We start from the raw sequence: 17,707 nt of genomic DNA on the forward strand, positions 1-17,707 counted from the left end.
TTTCTACTATTCATTTAAGCACACAATTCAATGAATTTTAATATATATTTACAGGCCTTCCTATGCCTCCCTTTTGGGCACGTGCCATGGGTCGTGAAAAAAGAGAGTGAAGTAAATTGTTTTTAGTTTACAATTTTTTTAAAGATACTGAGTATATTCCTCTTCTGCCCCTTTTTATGGTCAGTTCCTAATTGTCTCTCAAAAGAAACAACACTGTTAAATCACCTAATATTTTTTTGTTGTCCATCTAAAGCTCATGTTGTGTGTCTGGCCACAGAGGCAAAACCAAATCACAAATCATAAAAGTATGGCAAATGCCCACACACTTAAGAGCATGTCAAAGAAGCATTTGACCTACTGAACTATCAATTGCAAATATATTGCATGTAGTATTTGTTTAGATTTTTAGGGCTGTCGTAAGAAAGTAACACAAACTGGGTAACTTAAAACAATAGAAATGTATTTATTCATGAATCTTGTGACTAAAATCAAGGTGTTAGCAGAGCAATCTTCCCCCTGGAAATTTTAGAGAAGAATCCTTCCTTACCTCTTCCTACCTTCTGACTGTTGTGGATAATCTTTTCTGTTCTTTGACTTGTAGTTGCATCACTCTACCCTTTGTCAGTATCATTACATGGCCTTCTTCATTGTGTGCTGGTGTTTCTCTGTGTCTCTCTCTCCTTATGTTATAAAGACACAAGATATTGAATTTAAAGTCCACTCTAATTCAATATGACCTCATCTTATCTTGATTAAATTGTCAGAGATCCTATTTCTATATAAGGTCAAGTTTACAGGTACCAAGGTTTAGGGCTACAACATATCTTTTTGAGGGAAACAACTCAACTCACCAAAGTACTTGACATTATTGGTAGTATGCAGCTGGCAGATGTGGCAGATTTTTAGTTCAGTGCCAACTGACATATAGCATATAGATTGTCATATCAAATTGTTCAAAATTATCTTAAAATTTTCCCAAAATAAAGAAATCCTCAGCTTTAAAACTACTCACCTGTTAATCACATTTTCTATTTAAAATGAAATCTTAAAGGCTGACTTGTGTGTGTGCATGTGTATACATACTATAGGTATCTATATGAATTTCATATGCAAGAATTTTCAAAACATTCCTTCCTAACTTATTAGTATATGACTAAATTCTGGAGGTTAAACTAGAAAGAAACCAGAGCTTGGTGCTGAACTGAGAAGTTAACATATGTATCAATTCTGATAACTTACTAATTAACTCAATTATATTTTTTTATGGTAAACTTCTTTTTGGTTTAATAATCACTAATTTTAATAGCAAGTTTTATGTGTCAAATAGACCATCCTATAGTCACCTGTTAGTTATCAGATGCTAATCTAGATTTTGGTGTGCAGATATTTTATAGATGTGATAGATTGACATGTATGATAACTTGACTTTAAGTAAAGGGAATTAACCTTGATAATTTTAGTGGGCCTGAATCAATCTGTTAAAGGGAATTCAGAGCAGAACTTAGGTTTCCCTGAAGAAGAAGAAATTCTCCCTGTACATAGAAATTTCAGCTCCTAAGAGTTTCCAATATGACCTTCCTGACAGCCTGCCCCACTAGTTCAACATTTGCCAGCCAATCCTCACTGTTGAGTAAGCCAGTTCCTAGCAATATATATATTTATATATCTCTAGTTCTGTCTCTATTTCTAGCTGTCTTTATCTATATACGTTTTGTTCCCCTGGCAGAACACTGACTGGTATACCAACTTGTGAGAGAGTTGGGTGTATACTACAAAGAACTTTTTCCCTGAATTATTAATATTTAAGAGTAAGTTGCCCATCGAATGCCCTATCACACGTGAATACATGGTATTTCTTTATTTCTTACAAATGTGGACATTGCACTAAAAAACCAAAATGCTACCATTAAAACCATCAAAGTCAGAAAGTTAGCACACATACATAATTACAGTGTAGTCCTCAGATCCCAAATTTCCCAGTTGTCCTCCTAATGTCTTTGGTTGCAAACTGATCCATTTTAGAATCAGATATTGCTTTGACTGTCTGATTTAGCATCATTTAGTCTAGAGCAAATTCTTAGTCTTTCCATGACTTTTGTAATCTTTTTGGAAGCATTTTGTGAAATTTCAGAAAAGTTACTTTTAAGAATATACTTTCATTTGAGATTATCTGTTTACTTTTGAGTTTATCTGTTGTTTCCTCATGAATATTAAATCTGTGCATCTTTGGCAAGAATTCCACAGAAAGTATGTTTTAGTCACCTTATTGCATCTTATAAGGTGATAACTATTTGATCATTTAATTAAGATGATATGTAACTTTCTTCTTCACCATAAAGTAACTCTTTACCACTTTGAAGTTAATAAATTTTATAGGTAGTTATTTTGAACTTGTTCAAAAATATTATCCCTCAACAAATAATCAATATATTCATTTATATATCAATATATCTGTGGGTGGTGGTTTCCTATTTATTCAATTAATTATAATTCATTACTACCATTATTTATTTTGATGCTCAAAATCTGTCAATATACCAGTAGGGGCCTATTTAAACTGGCTTCTGTATAATTTTGATAAATCCCCATCATTCTGAGTACTTCCTTTCTACTTAGCTTGTACTGTCTATGCTCAAATATGGAGCATAGCAGGGAAAATGCATCCTACAAAATTCAGTCTTAGATTTATTTTTAGTGTTAATTGTAATGTTTTAATAGTTTTATTGAGAGATAATTTGCATATCATACAATTAACCCATTTAAAATTTATAATTTAATGTTTCTTAATATAGACTCATCTCTAGTATATGTGGGAAATTGGTTCCAGGACCACCTGCATATAACCAAATCTGTGCATAATCAAGTCCTGCATTGGGCCCTGCATAACCTATAAATATATGAAAAATCAGTCCTCTTTATACACAAATTCTCAACCCTCAAATACTGTATTTTTATCCATGCTTGGCTGGAAAAAGCTGCACAGAAGTAGACCTCAGCAGTTTAAACCTATGTTGTTCAAGGGTGAACTGTATTCGCAGAGATGTGCAGCCATCACCACTGTTGATTTTAGAACATATTCATCACTTTACAAAGAAAACCATACCCCTTAGCTATCACCTCTGACTCCCCACATTACCTTCATCTCTAACAGTTACCATATAACCCAATAATAACACTCCAAGGTATATACCAAGGGAAATGAAAACATATGTCCATACAACAATGTATATGTCAATGTTTACAGCAGCGGTATTCTAATAGTCAAAATATGAGAACACCACAAATGACCATCAAATGATGAATAGATAAAATGTGGAATATACGCTGAATAGAATATTACTTGGCTATGATAAAATAAAGTACTGCTATACGCTACAACATGGATACACCTTAAAAACATTATTCTAAGTGAAAGAAGCCAGTCATAAAAGACCACTATCACTTTGAAAAGCTTATGCACAACAGCAGAAACAATTAGAAGAGTGAGAAAACAACTACGGAATGAAAGAATATATTTGTGAGCCATTCGTCTGGTAAAGCCTTAATATATAAGGAGCAAAACATATAAGGAACTCAAACAACTCAATAGCAAGAAAAAACCTTATTAAAAATAGACAAAGGACTGGAATAGCAATTCTCAAAGAAGACATGAAAATGGCTAACATACATGAACACATGTTCATCATCAATAATCATCAGGGAAATGCAAATTAAAACCACAATGAGATATCACCTCATGCCTGTTAGAATGGCTATTACAAAAAAAATGAAAGATAAGTGTTGGTAAGGATGTGGAGAAAAGTGAACCCTCATACACTATTGATGGGAATATAAATTAGTAGAGAAATTATGGAAAATGGTACAGAGGTTCCTCAAAAAATTAAAAATGGATCTACCATACAGCAATCTCACTACTGTGTATAAATCCAAAGACAATGAAATCAGTTTGTTGAAGAAATATCTGCACTTCCATGTTCATTACAGCATTAATCATAGTAGCCAAAATATGCAGTCAACCTTAGTGTCCACCAGTGGATGAATGGATAAAGAAAATGAGATATATATATATATATAGAGAGAGAGAGAGAGAGAGAGAGAGAGAGAGAGAGAAAATGCAATATTATTCAGCCTTGAAATAAGAAGCAAATCCTGTTATTTGCCACAACATGGATGAACCTGGAGCACATTATGTGAAATGAAATAATCTAAGCAAAGAAAGATGAATAGTGCATGATCTCACTCACATGTGGAATCCAAAACATTTTAATTCATAGAAGCGGAGAGTAGAGTGGTAGTTGCCAGGGACTGAGGGCTGTGGGGTATTGGGAAGATGTTAATCAGAAGGGTACAAAATTGTACAAAATGGTTAAAATAATTAACAGCAATGCACTATATTCTCGAAAATCTCTAAGAGAATAGATTTTTAGTGTTCTCGTCACAAAATATAAATATCTGAAGTAATGTGTATCTTAATTAGCTTGATTTAGCCTTTCTATAATATGTACATATTCCAAAACATCACATTGTATGTAATAAATATATACATATTTTTGTCAATTTACATTAAATTTATAAGGACCACATATTACTTTATTTTGTTTATATGAAATATCTGGATAACCAGAAAACCAACCAAACAAACACTAGAGAAGGCAAGATGGCTTTGAGTAGCCTAATTTCTTTACCAACACCCAAATTTCTCATTCTTGAATCCTATCTTTCTCTAGAACATTGTTAATTCTGTTCTTTTTTATCTTACATTTGACAGCCTTTAGATATAAATACCCTACAAGTTAACATTATGAGTGTGGAGAAGTCTAGGTAATTTTCACTTCATGGATCACAGAAGGCTTTGTCACATGTTACAAGATGACAGCCTAAGGATACATGATGGGAGTTTAATATTTTCCTATAACCAGTAAAGCACAAGGTTCTAATGTAATGGATACTTGATGTGAGCAATATGAGTTTAATCTCTACAGTGTAAATTTCCCTAACTTAAAAATGAGACTTATAGCTTAACTCTCCTCAGAAGTTAATAACCTCCTTTCCTCCTTATGACCAATGTGGATGTGATAATTGCTGATATACAAAGGCATTGCAATGACATATATTCTCCCCTGTGGTATATTGAGGGACACTCAAATGGAAGATAAGAAATTGGAATCTGCTATATTCTACTAGTGGGACTATCTAAGAAGACATTTGTTTCTCAAGACTATTCATATAGGATAGAAAAGGGGTGAAATATTTATCTACCAGATTTTAAACCCCTTGGTAAAAGATCCATCTCCCATAGTTCTGGGTTGTAAAGATCTAGGCATGTTGCATGGTTCCATGACACCTGCCACTTTACATATTTTAGAAGCAACTGGTTTATCTCATGGGTCTGAACTGCAGTAAGTGAAGCACTTACTATAAAGCATGGGGGCAGTAACAATTTTAGGACATATGGAGTCTGAGGCATATGGTTGGCAGCATTGGAGACTTGGGAAGAAAAATGATAGGCTTGGGACAACAAAATGTCAACCAAATGCATTCTGTGAAAGCCAGAAATCTTCCATGGCAGATTTGGAAAAGACTCATGTCCTGCAGACACTTGGCAGACTGCGCTGAAATGCAGATCAGATCAAATTTCAAAGGTGAAATATCTGCAAGAGGGATTAAATGCATAGCTTTGATAGACAAATTATGTTAAAATGAGGGATCTGAAATAAAAAGAATGTGACCTCAAGATTGAAGACAGGTAATCTCAAGAATACGCAGATTCTCTTGAACTCTCCATACTGGCTAAAGCAACCACCTCCCTCTTGTCTAGTAGGATAGATTACGTCTTCAAAGAAACTGTATAATGGATTAATCTGGGACAAAAGGCTTGAAAGATGGTGTTTGTTTTTCTCAAGAGCTGATAAATGTTCAATGATGTTTCCCCAGAAGGATGTGAGTTGTTTTGACAGAAGAACTGCATTCTAGGGAAAGTTGGGGTCTAAGCTTACACAGATATCAGAACACCTGAAATGTCATGATTGTCATCTAAATACATTAGAGGATTATGAAGACACAATGATGACTGTGATGTTGGCACCAGTTCAACACAAATGTAGTCAAATGAATCTAAGGACATATCTTGTGGTTATTGAGGGTTATTGAAGGGACCAGCTCAAGACAGGGAACTGTACCTGGTCAAAGGTGTACCACAAGCTGTATTTTTAAAGGGCCATAAAACTCAGCAATTTCAGAGGTGCTGGGGAATCCAAGATGAATGAGGATATTGTGATGGAACTTTTCAAGTCCCAGTTATATAATCTCAATGAAGAACACTATGGTTGGGGAAGAAGATCTTAGATTATGTGGCAGTAAACTACTCAGTTTTCACAGCTTATCACGTGCCACTGGGTTCTAACTAAGCCCAACTCTGGAACATCAAGTGATCATGGGACCGTAGCTACTCCTCATGAACTTGGCAATATAAGATATATTGAGCCAGAAAGTCAACCATATAATGAAAATGATGCATTCAGGATTAGGACCAAACAGTTAGAGAAGGCACAACAAATTCCATATATTAGTCACACAGATTTTCTAGTTACCTACAGCAGTGTGAGCAGTTGCTTTTTCACTAATTCTCATGCTTGAGTCCATTCAGAAATTGTAGCTGGATACTATTTTTAAGGAATCTCTATGAAAGATGGTACCTGGACCTCCCCTCTCTTAGAGAAACGATGGAAATACTTTCTCCTGACATTCGGGGACCCATTTTGTTACATGAGAACTAGAAATATTGTAGGAATAAAATGATCTTAGTCCACAAATGGTGGACTGTCAGACTCTTCCTGTACACCACTTCAGATATTCTCCGTTTTATTCTGTTTTATTCTAGCCGCCACTGAGGAGATGTATTTTGCAATGTAAAATAATCTCACTGCAAGTTTATATAATATTCCTCTTGCCTCCACCATATGACATTTCTGTTGACACTAACGCGTATGGTACTATACTGCTAAGGTAACCAGAGCAACTCATTTCAAGTTCCGTTTGCACTCTCCTGTTTTTAGCACCAAAAGTCTCTTAAGAACACAAGAATCACCACTACCAGCAGTCCTACAAAAACTAGGATAAATCTTTGAAAAATATGGAATGGGAGCTGGTGAATCAATGCTGACTTCTTTATCCTCCTGGTCCTGAGATTCTCTTCAGACTGCTTCTCAGAGAGTCCCTTTGAATCATGCAATTAGTAGCTCATAGTGGTGAACAAAATAATATCTGTTTTGACCCTCCCCTAGCTTTGTTTTGTTACCCACTATCCTCATCATTTTTCCCTCAGAATACATCCCCAATAGTGTATACACATATGCCTTTATTTAAGTTGTGCTTCCTTGGGGAGTTGGTAAAGTATGCATGATATGTTCATATAGTGTATTTAGTTGAAGTATTAAAAGAAGCTGAAATAATACTGAAGGATATTAAGAATTTCAGATACAAATTTATTCATCACAAGAATTTCTTCTCAAACTTAGATTATGAAAAAAACTTTAAGAGTTTGGATCATTATCTTTTTTAATATAAAATGCTACATAATTTGAATTGGGATAGAATCAATCTACACCCTTTTATAAAAGATCAGATAATTAGCTCACCTAAATTTCCTCCCACATCTCCACCTATTATCTCTAAATTTTGATCATTTCTGTTACTTAATTTTTTCTGCTATAACCTTAAATTCAACAGTTTAATATAAATGATATTCTCAAATAGATAAAAGTCCTTTTACCATATAAGGACAGATAGAGATTGTTTGAGGATCTACATTACTTCATCCCCACCTGGCTTAAAAATTATTCCAGCTTTTATAGTAAGTGTACAAAAATGCCAGAATATTTTTGGTGTTTCTCATTACTGCATCAACAGCAATTCAAAAATAGCAAAGTTTTTACATTTCTCAGTCTTTCTTGGTAGTGCACAAGTTTGGATTCTTCCAAAATTCCACACTGCCACCAGCTTCTCCAGTCACTAGTTACTTTGCCACGTTGGTCTCTTAATTCCTTGAATTTAATTGTCTCATTTGTTTACTTAGTTTGTTATTTCACTTTATTTTTAATATTTGTGAAAGCAATTTGCAGGTATCTGAGTTTCTGCTTGTTTGTTAATGCTTGAGTATCACTTTGATTCAGTTAAAACAAAGAACAAAAGACTAGGTGCAAAATTTTTGTTTCATACTTTCCCTCAGAACCTTTCTGAGAAGACCCCACTACCTTGGTGCTGAAATGTTACATTCATCCTTTGCTTTTCTAAGTCTTTTGTTTGGCTGGCTATTTTCTTTAAGAAAAAACAATGGGTGTAACATTATCTTAACTTTTCAGGTTGGACAATGTGTATGTTCTGTTTTTATGGTTGAACAATACCCTGGTTTGGTATAAGATAGAGTAATATTTTATGAGAATTTTGCTGATAGCTCTTTTATCTTCTGGCACTGATTGGCACCCACAAGAGATCTGGGCCCAGCTTGAATTTCCCTCCATGAAAGTGAATCACTCCTTTTTGCCTGGTTGCTTAATTATTATTATTTATTTTTATTCTTGAAGTTCTGCAACTTAATATGGATGTGTCTCAGTGTCAATTATCTGTATATCATTTTCCAGTGTGCTCATGTAGGCTTCAAATTCACTTTTGTGAATTTCCTTTCAGGAAAAAAAAAAAGTTATTTTAAATTATTTTTCTTCTCTTAAGATCTCTAGAAATAGCAATTATCTTTAAACTGGATGATATATTCTATCCTCATTACCTGATATTCTTTTCCTAATTTCTTCAAATTAAATTATTTTGTAAGTTTTTACTTTTCTTTCTGTCAGTGATTCCATTTTCAGCTACATCTATTTTCTTCCTTGCCTTGTCTAATTATCTATTTGTTCCACGTGAGGTTCACTTTATTCTCCCTGAGCTTGTTTAATTTTCCCTTCTCAACTTTGAACTCCTGTTTATTAAATTTATATTCTCATTAAAACTCTATGGGAAAATTTTTTATGTACCTTGAATGAAATTGTCTCTAAAACTTGGTTCTTTTATATCTTTTTAATGCTAATTTTCTTATAATTTTTTGACTAAATATTTTTTCATAACTGTCATATAATTTCTTTACTTCTTGGCCATGCTTTTAGAGACCTATGTCCACATGATCCGTGTGTTATTATATTACTACTAATTTTCCTTGATCCCCTTTCCATGTCAGCTGAGGGTTGCTATTTTATTGTTTCTGGTTCATTCTGAGGCTTGCTTATAGAAGCTGGGGATTCCATCTTTTGTGACATTGATAATTATTCTAATAATGAGAGTTAATTAATTTTTGTGTTTTGTCAAATCTCCTGGATGGTAGATGCATGGAGCCCTGTAGCTCATGCCTCTGTGAGAGAGTTCTTTCTAATTGCTTAGTCAACCTCTCCTATTCTCTCACCACAGCAGTCAATTTCATTTGCACTTCTACCCTCGTACCCCTGCTCCTGTGGGATTAAATGATAGGGACAGCCAGGAGTATGGTAAACTTTGTTAATCAACCTCAGAAGAGGGGAGAATTTCAGTATTTTCATCATGCCTCTATCCCTGCATAATGGCCTTTCCGCTCAGAGAGCTTCTTTAGATGATAAATGGTCTGCCTGTCTCCCTCTACTTTACTCCAAGTAGAGAAAAAAGAACACAGTGTACCCTGGGGGTTTACTTTTTTTCTAAAGGCTAAAATTTGTTACTATCAGCTAATTGCCTGTACTTCTCTAAACCTTTGAAACAATAAATGTTAAACCTAGCTTCTTAATATGTTTTATCTTGGTACCTTTGAGTAACACTAAATATCAAGAGGTTTAAAAATTTATAAATTGGAAACATTATAATGTAGCGAGCCTATAAGTATTGAAACCAGTTCAGTGGACCCAAATTTTGGAGTTGGAAAGTCATATGAGGATATCTAATTTATCATGATGGAGGAAGGTAAATATTGACAATAACAAGGGGCAAAAATGGTCACTTGAGTGCCAAAGAATACTTGTTTTAAATATTAATTGAAGCACATGAGGGAGTAAACATTTGTTGAATAACAATAAATCTATAAGTAATTGGTTTGATGAAATAATAGTAGATTATATTTTTGGATCTAGAGAGAACCAATGCTTACATATCTCATCTCATTTAATATTGCATCATCTCTCAGGTATATTTTACAGATGAAGAAATCTAGGTAGAAAGAAACAAGCAATTTGTTCAAAATAACCAAGGTAATTAAGTGAAGTCCAGAGGTAATTAAGTTAACTCCAGATTCTGTGTTCAGACTGTCACTGTCCCTTCACGAAGAGATGGAATTACCCCCTAACCTACAACTCCAGTTCTCCCCTTGTCTTTCCTTTTCTCAGATGTCAATGTAATTATATGGAATTTTTGCCATATGCTCTGCCTTACACACCTGTGGACTATTGCTTTGTGTATTTATTTATCTTATTAATTTTTACTCACATTCACTATAGAATTAGGTGTATACTCCATGATACTCAAAAGAGAGACACTCATTTTAAACTCCCAGAGCATAGTTTAGTGCAAATTTATATTTTAGTAGTTATCTTTTATTACAGGAAAAACATTTGTTTATGTGCAAATATCCATCACTTAACTCTAATTTCCTTGAAGATATAGAAGACTTATTTTGGTGTTTCTAACCCAGCATTTTGTTTGTTACTTAGGAAGATCTCAGTTAATAGAGGGATTCGTTGAATATCTATGGGAAGTTTCTAAATAACACATAAATAACATTATGTAATAAATGGACACTTTGATACAAAGAACACTATGTTGAAATGAGCCTAACAGTTGCAGTTGAAGAGAGAAAGAAACATACCTTTTTAGCAGCAACTTACCACACAGTTACTATTCCCTTCCTAGTCACCAGTGATTAGGGGTTTTAATGTACTTTACCTAAAATTACTATAATCAAATGGTTCCGATTATGACTCAAGATATCAGATTTGCTTTTAATTGGCAAAAATTTAAAGCAACTACACATCCTGGAAGTGCTAGCCAGAGTAATCAGGCAAGAGAAAGAAAGAAAGGGTATCCAAATTGGGAAAGAAGAGGTCAAACTATCACTCTTTGCTGATGATATATGATCTTATATCTAGAAAACCCCAAAGATTCCACCAACAGTCTCCTAGAATTGATAAATAAATTCAGCAAAGTCTCAGTATACAAAATCAATGAACATAAATCAGTAGCATTTCTATATACCAATAACAGTCAAATCAAAGACTTAATACCATTCACAATAGCTACAATGAAAATAAAATACCTAGTAATAGACATAACCAGGAGGCGAAAGATCTCTACAGGAGAACTACAAAATTCTGAGGAAAGAAATCACAGATGATACAAACAAATGGAACATAACATCATTCTCATAAAATGTCCATAGTACCCAAAGTGATTTACAAATTCAATGCAATCCTGATCAAATTTCCAAGGTCATACTTCAGAGATCTAGAAAAAATAACTCTACGTTTCATTCAGAAGCAGAAAGAGTCTTGTTATCCAAAGCAATTTTAAACAAAAAGAATAAATCTGGAGGCATCACATTACCAGACTTCAAACTATACTATAAAGCTATAGTAACCAAACCAACACAGTATTGGTACAAAAATAGAGACATAGACCAATGGAACAGAACAGAGAACCCAGATATAAAATCATCTACCTACAACCAACTGATTTTTGACAAAGCAGACAACAAGGTATAATAAATGGTGCTGGGGAAATTAGTCACATGCAGAAGAATTAATCTGGATCCCTATGTCTCACCATATACAAAAATTAATTCAAGATGGATTAAAGATATAAATGTCACTACTCTCTACAAAAATTTTCGGCTCCAGTTCCACTGAAACTACTTGTCCTTACTCAAAGCTTCCATGAGTTTGCATAGTCCTGCATGTTGCATCTTTTGTTGCCGTGGCCTGGAGCATATTCCTCCTCTGTTCAGTTTCAAAAAGTACAGCTCCTTCCCTTTGTTCATCTGTATTTTTTCTGAAGTTCATAATTAACATATAGGTACCTTGTCATTTTAAAAATACCTAAAGGCAAAAACACATAATTTGTTCCCCATTAAATACTTTAATATATAGATATTAAATGTTCTTTCATTTCCCATTTGAGAATAAGGAATAATTCTAGATGACATCTCCTCTCAGCTGAGTTCTCTGACTTTCCCCCAGGAGGCAAGCAGGTAAAACACAAAAAACTTTCCTTGAGTTTAAGTACTTACTTCTCTGTCCTTTGCTAGATGCTGAAAAAATCTGTACCAGGCATTTCCTATATTGTATTTGGCAAATATTATAATGTGTCCAGGAGATTCTTAAACTCAGAGACTCTCTTTGTTCATTTCTATACCCTAAATATCATGAAGATTACTTGCTACATGATAAGAGCTTATGTGATATTTGTTCAAGGAATGAAAAAAGACGAATAATTAGGAATTAAACTTAATTTTGATTATCCAGTGTTACTTTGAAAATTTTAATCAAAATGACAGAATAAAATTATTCAGTTATATAATTGTCCTTGATTATGTTTTTGCTTGAATTTTATAAGTATTAACAGTACATTCTAACATTTTTATGTATCTAATTACTGTGCTAGTTAAATGAGGAAGTAGGAGAAATGAAACACTAACCTTTTATTAAATATGCTTTTATATTATGAGTGGGTTATCATATAATATTTGACATTGTTAACTGCATTTTGTGCTACTTACCATTTAATCACAGAATAAGGTATTTGGAGGTGAAATTCAATAATCATGGCTTAGTCTTATTTTTTTGCAAAATATTTTGAACACATTCAAAATAGGCATCATTTGGCAGCAATGTAGGTAAATTTATGTATAAAAATGATTGAAAATAATGGTTTCTCATTTAATACCTGTGGATTGATTAAACAGATCATTAATATGAATGAATAAGAATATTATCATGTATACTCTATATGTCTTCATCAGTTCTAACTGCTACAACAACTTAAAACAGACTGGGTGATTTATAAACAACAGAAATTTATTTCTCACAGTTCTGAACACTAGAGGTCTGAGATTGGTATGCCAGCATGGCTGGGTTCTGCGGAGGGCTCTCTTGCAGGTTGCAGACAGCTGATTTCTCCCTGTATCCCCATATGGTGGGAAAAGACCTAGCTAGCTCCCTGTCTTCTTCCTAATCCTGTTCACATGGGCTCCACCTTGATGATCTAATTACTTCCCAAAGTGCCCACCTCCAAATACCATCACACTGGGTGTTAGGATTTCAGCATATGAATTTTGGAAGGACGCAAGCATTCAGTCTATGATACTACATTTTTATGAATAGGGAAAATCACTTCAATATAACAACAAAAATAATGAATAGATAGGATTACTTTGTGTTTATCAACCTACTTTTGACATGCAAAAACTTAAAAATACATAATTATAAATTCCTTGTAGTTCCCAGTAAACTACATCATTATAATAAAAATCTGAAAGTTACAATATAAATGTTAATAAAAAGTAATGTTGCTTTTAAAAAACATATAGATAGCAGATGCTTGGGGTGTGTTTTTTTCATCCATTCAACCAGCCTATATCTCTTAGAGGATTAACACCACCATTTCTACTCAACTTAGCACTGGAAGTTCTATCCAGACAATCAGACAAGAGAAGGAAATCAAGGGCATCCAAACTGGGGCAGACAAGGTCAAACTATCACTCTTTGCTGATGATATGATCTTATGTCTAGAAACCCCAACGATTCTGCCGTGAGACTACTGGAATTGATAAACAGATTCAGCAAAGTCCCAGGTTACAAAATCAATGTACAGAAACCAGTAGCATTCCTACATGCCAAGAACAGTCAAACTGAGAACCAAATCAAAGGCTCAATACCCTTCACAACAGCAACAAAAAAAGAAATAAAATACCTAGGAATATATTTAACTAAGGTGGTAAAAGACCTCTACAGGGAGAAATATGAAATATCAAGGAAGGAAATAGCAGAGGATGTAAACAGGTAGAAAACCATACCATGCTCATGGGTTGGCAAAATCAACATTGTTAAAATGTCTATAATACCCAAAATTATTACAGATTTAATGCAATCCCTATTAAAATACTAACTTCATTTTTCACAGATCTAGAAAAAATAATTCTATGCTTTGTATGGAACCAGAGAAGATCCCATATAGGAAAAGCAATCTTAAGCAAAAAGAACAAATTGGGAGGCATCAATTTACAATTAGCTAGAAAAAAATCAAACAACCCTATCAAAAAGTGAGCAAAAGACATGAACAAAAACTTTTCAAAAGAAGATAGACTAATGGCCAATAAACATATGAAAAAGTGCTCAACATCTCTAATCATCAGGGAAATGCTAATCAAATCACAATGAGATATCACTTTACTCCAGTGAGAATGGCTGTTAGCAAAAAGTCCCAAAACAATAAATGTTGGTGTGGATGTGGGGAGAGATAGGAACACTCATACATTGCTGGTGGGACTGCAAACTAGTACAACTTCTGTGGAAAGTAATATGGAGATTCCTCAAAGAGCTGCAAGTAGAACTACCATTTGATTCAGCAATCCCATGACTGGGCATCTACTCAAAGGAAAAAAGGACGTTATATAAAAAAAGACATCTGCAGTAGAATGTTTATAGCAGCACAATTCACAATTGCAAAGATGTGGATACAACTCAAGTGCCCATCAATACAGGAGTGGATTAATAAAATGTGGTATATGTATACCATGGAGTTCTACTCAGTCACAAAAAACAGTGGTGATCTAGCACCTCTTGTATTATCCTGGATAGGACTGGAGCCTACTCTACTAAGTGAAATATCCCAAGAATGGAAAAGCAAGCACCACATGTACTCACCAACAAATTGGTATTAACTGATCAACACTTATGTGCACATATAGTAGTAACATCCATCGGGGGTTGGGCAGGTGGGAGGGGGGAAGAGGGGATGGGTATCTTCACACATAATGAGTGCAGCAGGCATTGTCTGGGGGATGGACACACTTGAAGCTCTGACTCAGGTGGGGCAAAGGCAATATATGTACCCTAAATATTTGTACCCTCACAATATTCTGAAATTAAAAAATATTAACTTTATACACCACATTTTTATATTAAGGAGATTTAGAAAAGTCAACCACTTCACCATCCTTACAATTGTTTTTATTGTTATACTTTCCAAGTCCCTAAGCCATTATATATCTCAGCTCTTCACTTTCCACCTGCACCTCATCCAAATCACAAGTGAAAGCTTAGTAATTGTACTACTGCTTGGTATTCTTATTGCCTTCAGTTGGGGGTAAAATCCTGTTCTAAAGTTTCACCTTGAAGATTCACATTCTAAGTATCAGCTAGTAACTTAATCTTTTCGGAAACCTGAGACTGAGGCAGGGAGTTATGTTAAATTCCAGCAAGCAAAGGGAGAAGCAAAGTCATGAAAAGCAGAGAAGAAAAGAGAACCAATACATGTATACATTATTGGGTTGCCTACCACAAAGTGGGACAAATCACACAACACTGTGATTATGCTCAAGAATCCATATTCACTCCACTTGGACATCTTCTCTTGGAAGGGAGAAATAGAAATGAATTTACCCACAAATTCTGAACTCTGTTCTTCAAATTTGTCCCATGGGGCATTAGTTCCCACACATTTTCAGTCTGTGCAAGTGGAAGCACGAAGTGCAGCTATGTACGTACCAGCTTTAATAGAGAAGTCCTCTATGTCGAAGGGACACCACAAAAGCGTTTTTCAAGGCACTGTTTGTGCCTACATCATTTTCTTGGTTCATTCAGAGAGCTGTGGTCACGCTGGAAACAGAAACAAGAGACAGTGAGGAGCAGAAGATCTGAATTATCATGTGTGTATAAGCAGACGTGAAGGTATAATGGAGACTGGACTTACAGAGTCCCTCCTAACATACAGAATGTAGCAGGAAGTGTGGGTTTTCATTTCCAAGATTAGGCTGCAAAGCAGACTCTGTTTTCTATCCTGAATGCTCTCTCTTATTTTCTCTTGGATTTGCTCACCCTCAGGTAAGCTGCTGTCATGTTATGGAGCAGCTCTGTAGAGAGAATCATATGTCAAAGAATTGAGCCATAACAACAACCATATGAAAGACTATAAATGGATTGACATCCCTCCTCACGGGCCCCCCGCCCCCGCCCCCACCACCAACGCCAATCTTGTGTCTTTGGATGTGACTATAGCCCAAGCCAGCCAAGAGTTTGACTATAATTTCGGCATAGACTTGGAGAGAGGATCACATGACTAAATCACATTCTGACTCCTGTCCCCCAGAAACCGTTAGAAAATGCATATTTCATTACATTTGGAGGAATTTCTTACCCAGTAATAAATAATACACTCTCCTATCTCATCACCTTTTGTGGACTGTGTCCAGGCACAGCGCCTTAGCTTCTCAAATGTCCCATATTTTCCTTCATGTCTGGATCTTCCAAATAGTGCCACTTGGATAAAAATGCTCTTTCCTTTCATAATAATTATAATTAATTGCAGCTCTTTACTAAGGTCTAAACTGGTAAACACATGCCCCTTCTAATGTGTTGTCATGACTGTTTATGCATTTTCTCAATGGATTCTATCACAGTTGGGAATTATACTGTTTTATGATTATTTAACAAATGCCTGAAGTTCCCATTAAATTGTAAGCTTCATGAGGGCAATTTATCTTTTTTTTCATTCTAGCATCCAACTGGCACCTAACACAGTTTTTGATCAGTATATATTTCTTCAATAAACATATGATTATACTAGAAGCATAACTATGAGATAAGTGATACAAAATTTTCACAATTTACATGTGCTTTACATGGAAAATTCTAGTAATACAATAAAAAAAAATTAAAAAGAAGAAACCTGTTAAATTGTCTGTAGATCTAATTATATGCCCAAAATAATATTTTTCCTAATGAAAACTTATATTCAGATGTGGAATATAATAGAAGAAAACAATCCGTTGCAATAGAGAAAAAACTAATTATAATCCTCTCAAGCGGGAGCCTGGAGAGCTCAGCCAGTAGAGCATCAGACTTTTATTCTGAGGGTTCAGGGTTTAAGCCCCTGTCCAGGCGGTATGATAGTAGCTTTAAAAAAAAAAAGATATTTATAGAACTTAAATTGTTGAAATAGTGAAGCATTATTAAGAGTATTTAAAGAAAAGTTGAATAAATGGATGTAAGTATAAATATCTTGTTCTTTCATAGGAAGATTCTATATTATAAAGTATCTTCCTATTAGTAATATGACATACTATATGATATATATATAAATTATATTAAATATATATGTTTTAAATTTTTATTATTAAAATTAATTATGCCTTTGAATAGAACTGTTAGGCAAGAAGAGTTATCTGTGAGAGAGGGCTATAGTGTCAGAGAACTCTCCCTTGGTACCTATCTGACAGCAGGCCAGATAGCATTCCTTTTCTTAAACTAAATTCTTTACCAGATATATAGATTTAATTAGCAGAAACTCTCTTTGAGATTTGTTGTAAAAATTAGGAAAAATCATAAATGTAAAGTTTATACCATATCACCTGATGACTATAAGGCAATTAATTTGTGTTTACTCTTGTTATTATTATTGTTACTGTTATATGTTAATATTGTAATAG

At 34.3% G+C, this 17,707-nt stretch overlaps 1 non-coding gene across 1 annotated transcript; it reads left to right on the forward strand.

Moving 5' to 3' along the window:
• The first annotated feature begins 17,089 nt into the window (after nucleotides 1–17,089).
• TRNAK-UUU lies at nucleotides 17,090–17,162 on the forward strand. The gene has a single exon. It is a non-coding gene; the product is annotated as a tRNA-Lys (tRNA).
• The last annotated feature ends 545 nt before the right edge of the window (nucleotides 17,163–17,707 follow it).

This window comes from Lemur catta, chromosome 12 (assembly GCF_020740605.2).
Source record: "Lemur catta isolate mLemCat1 chromosome 12, mLemCat1.pri, whole genome shotgun sequence".
Lineage (NCBI taxonomy): Eukaryota > Metazoa > Chordata > Mammalia > Primates > Lemuridae > Lemur > Lemur catta.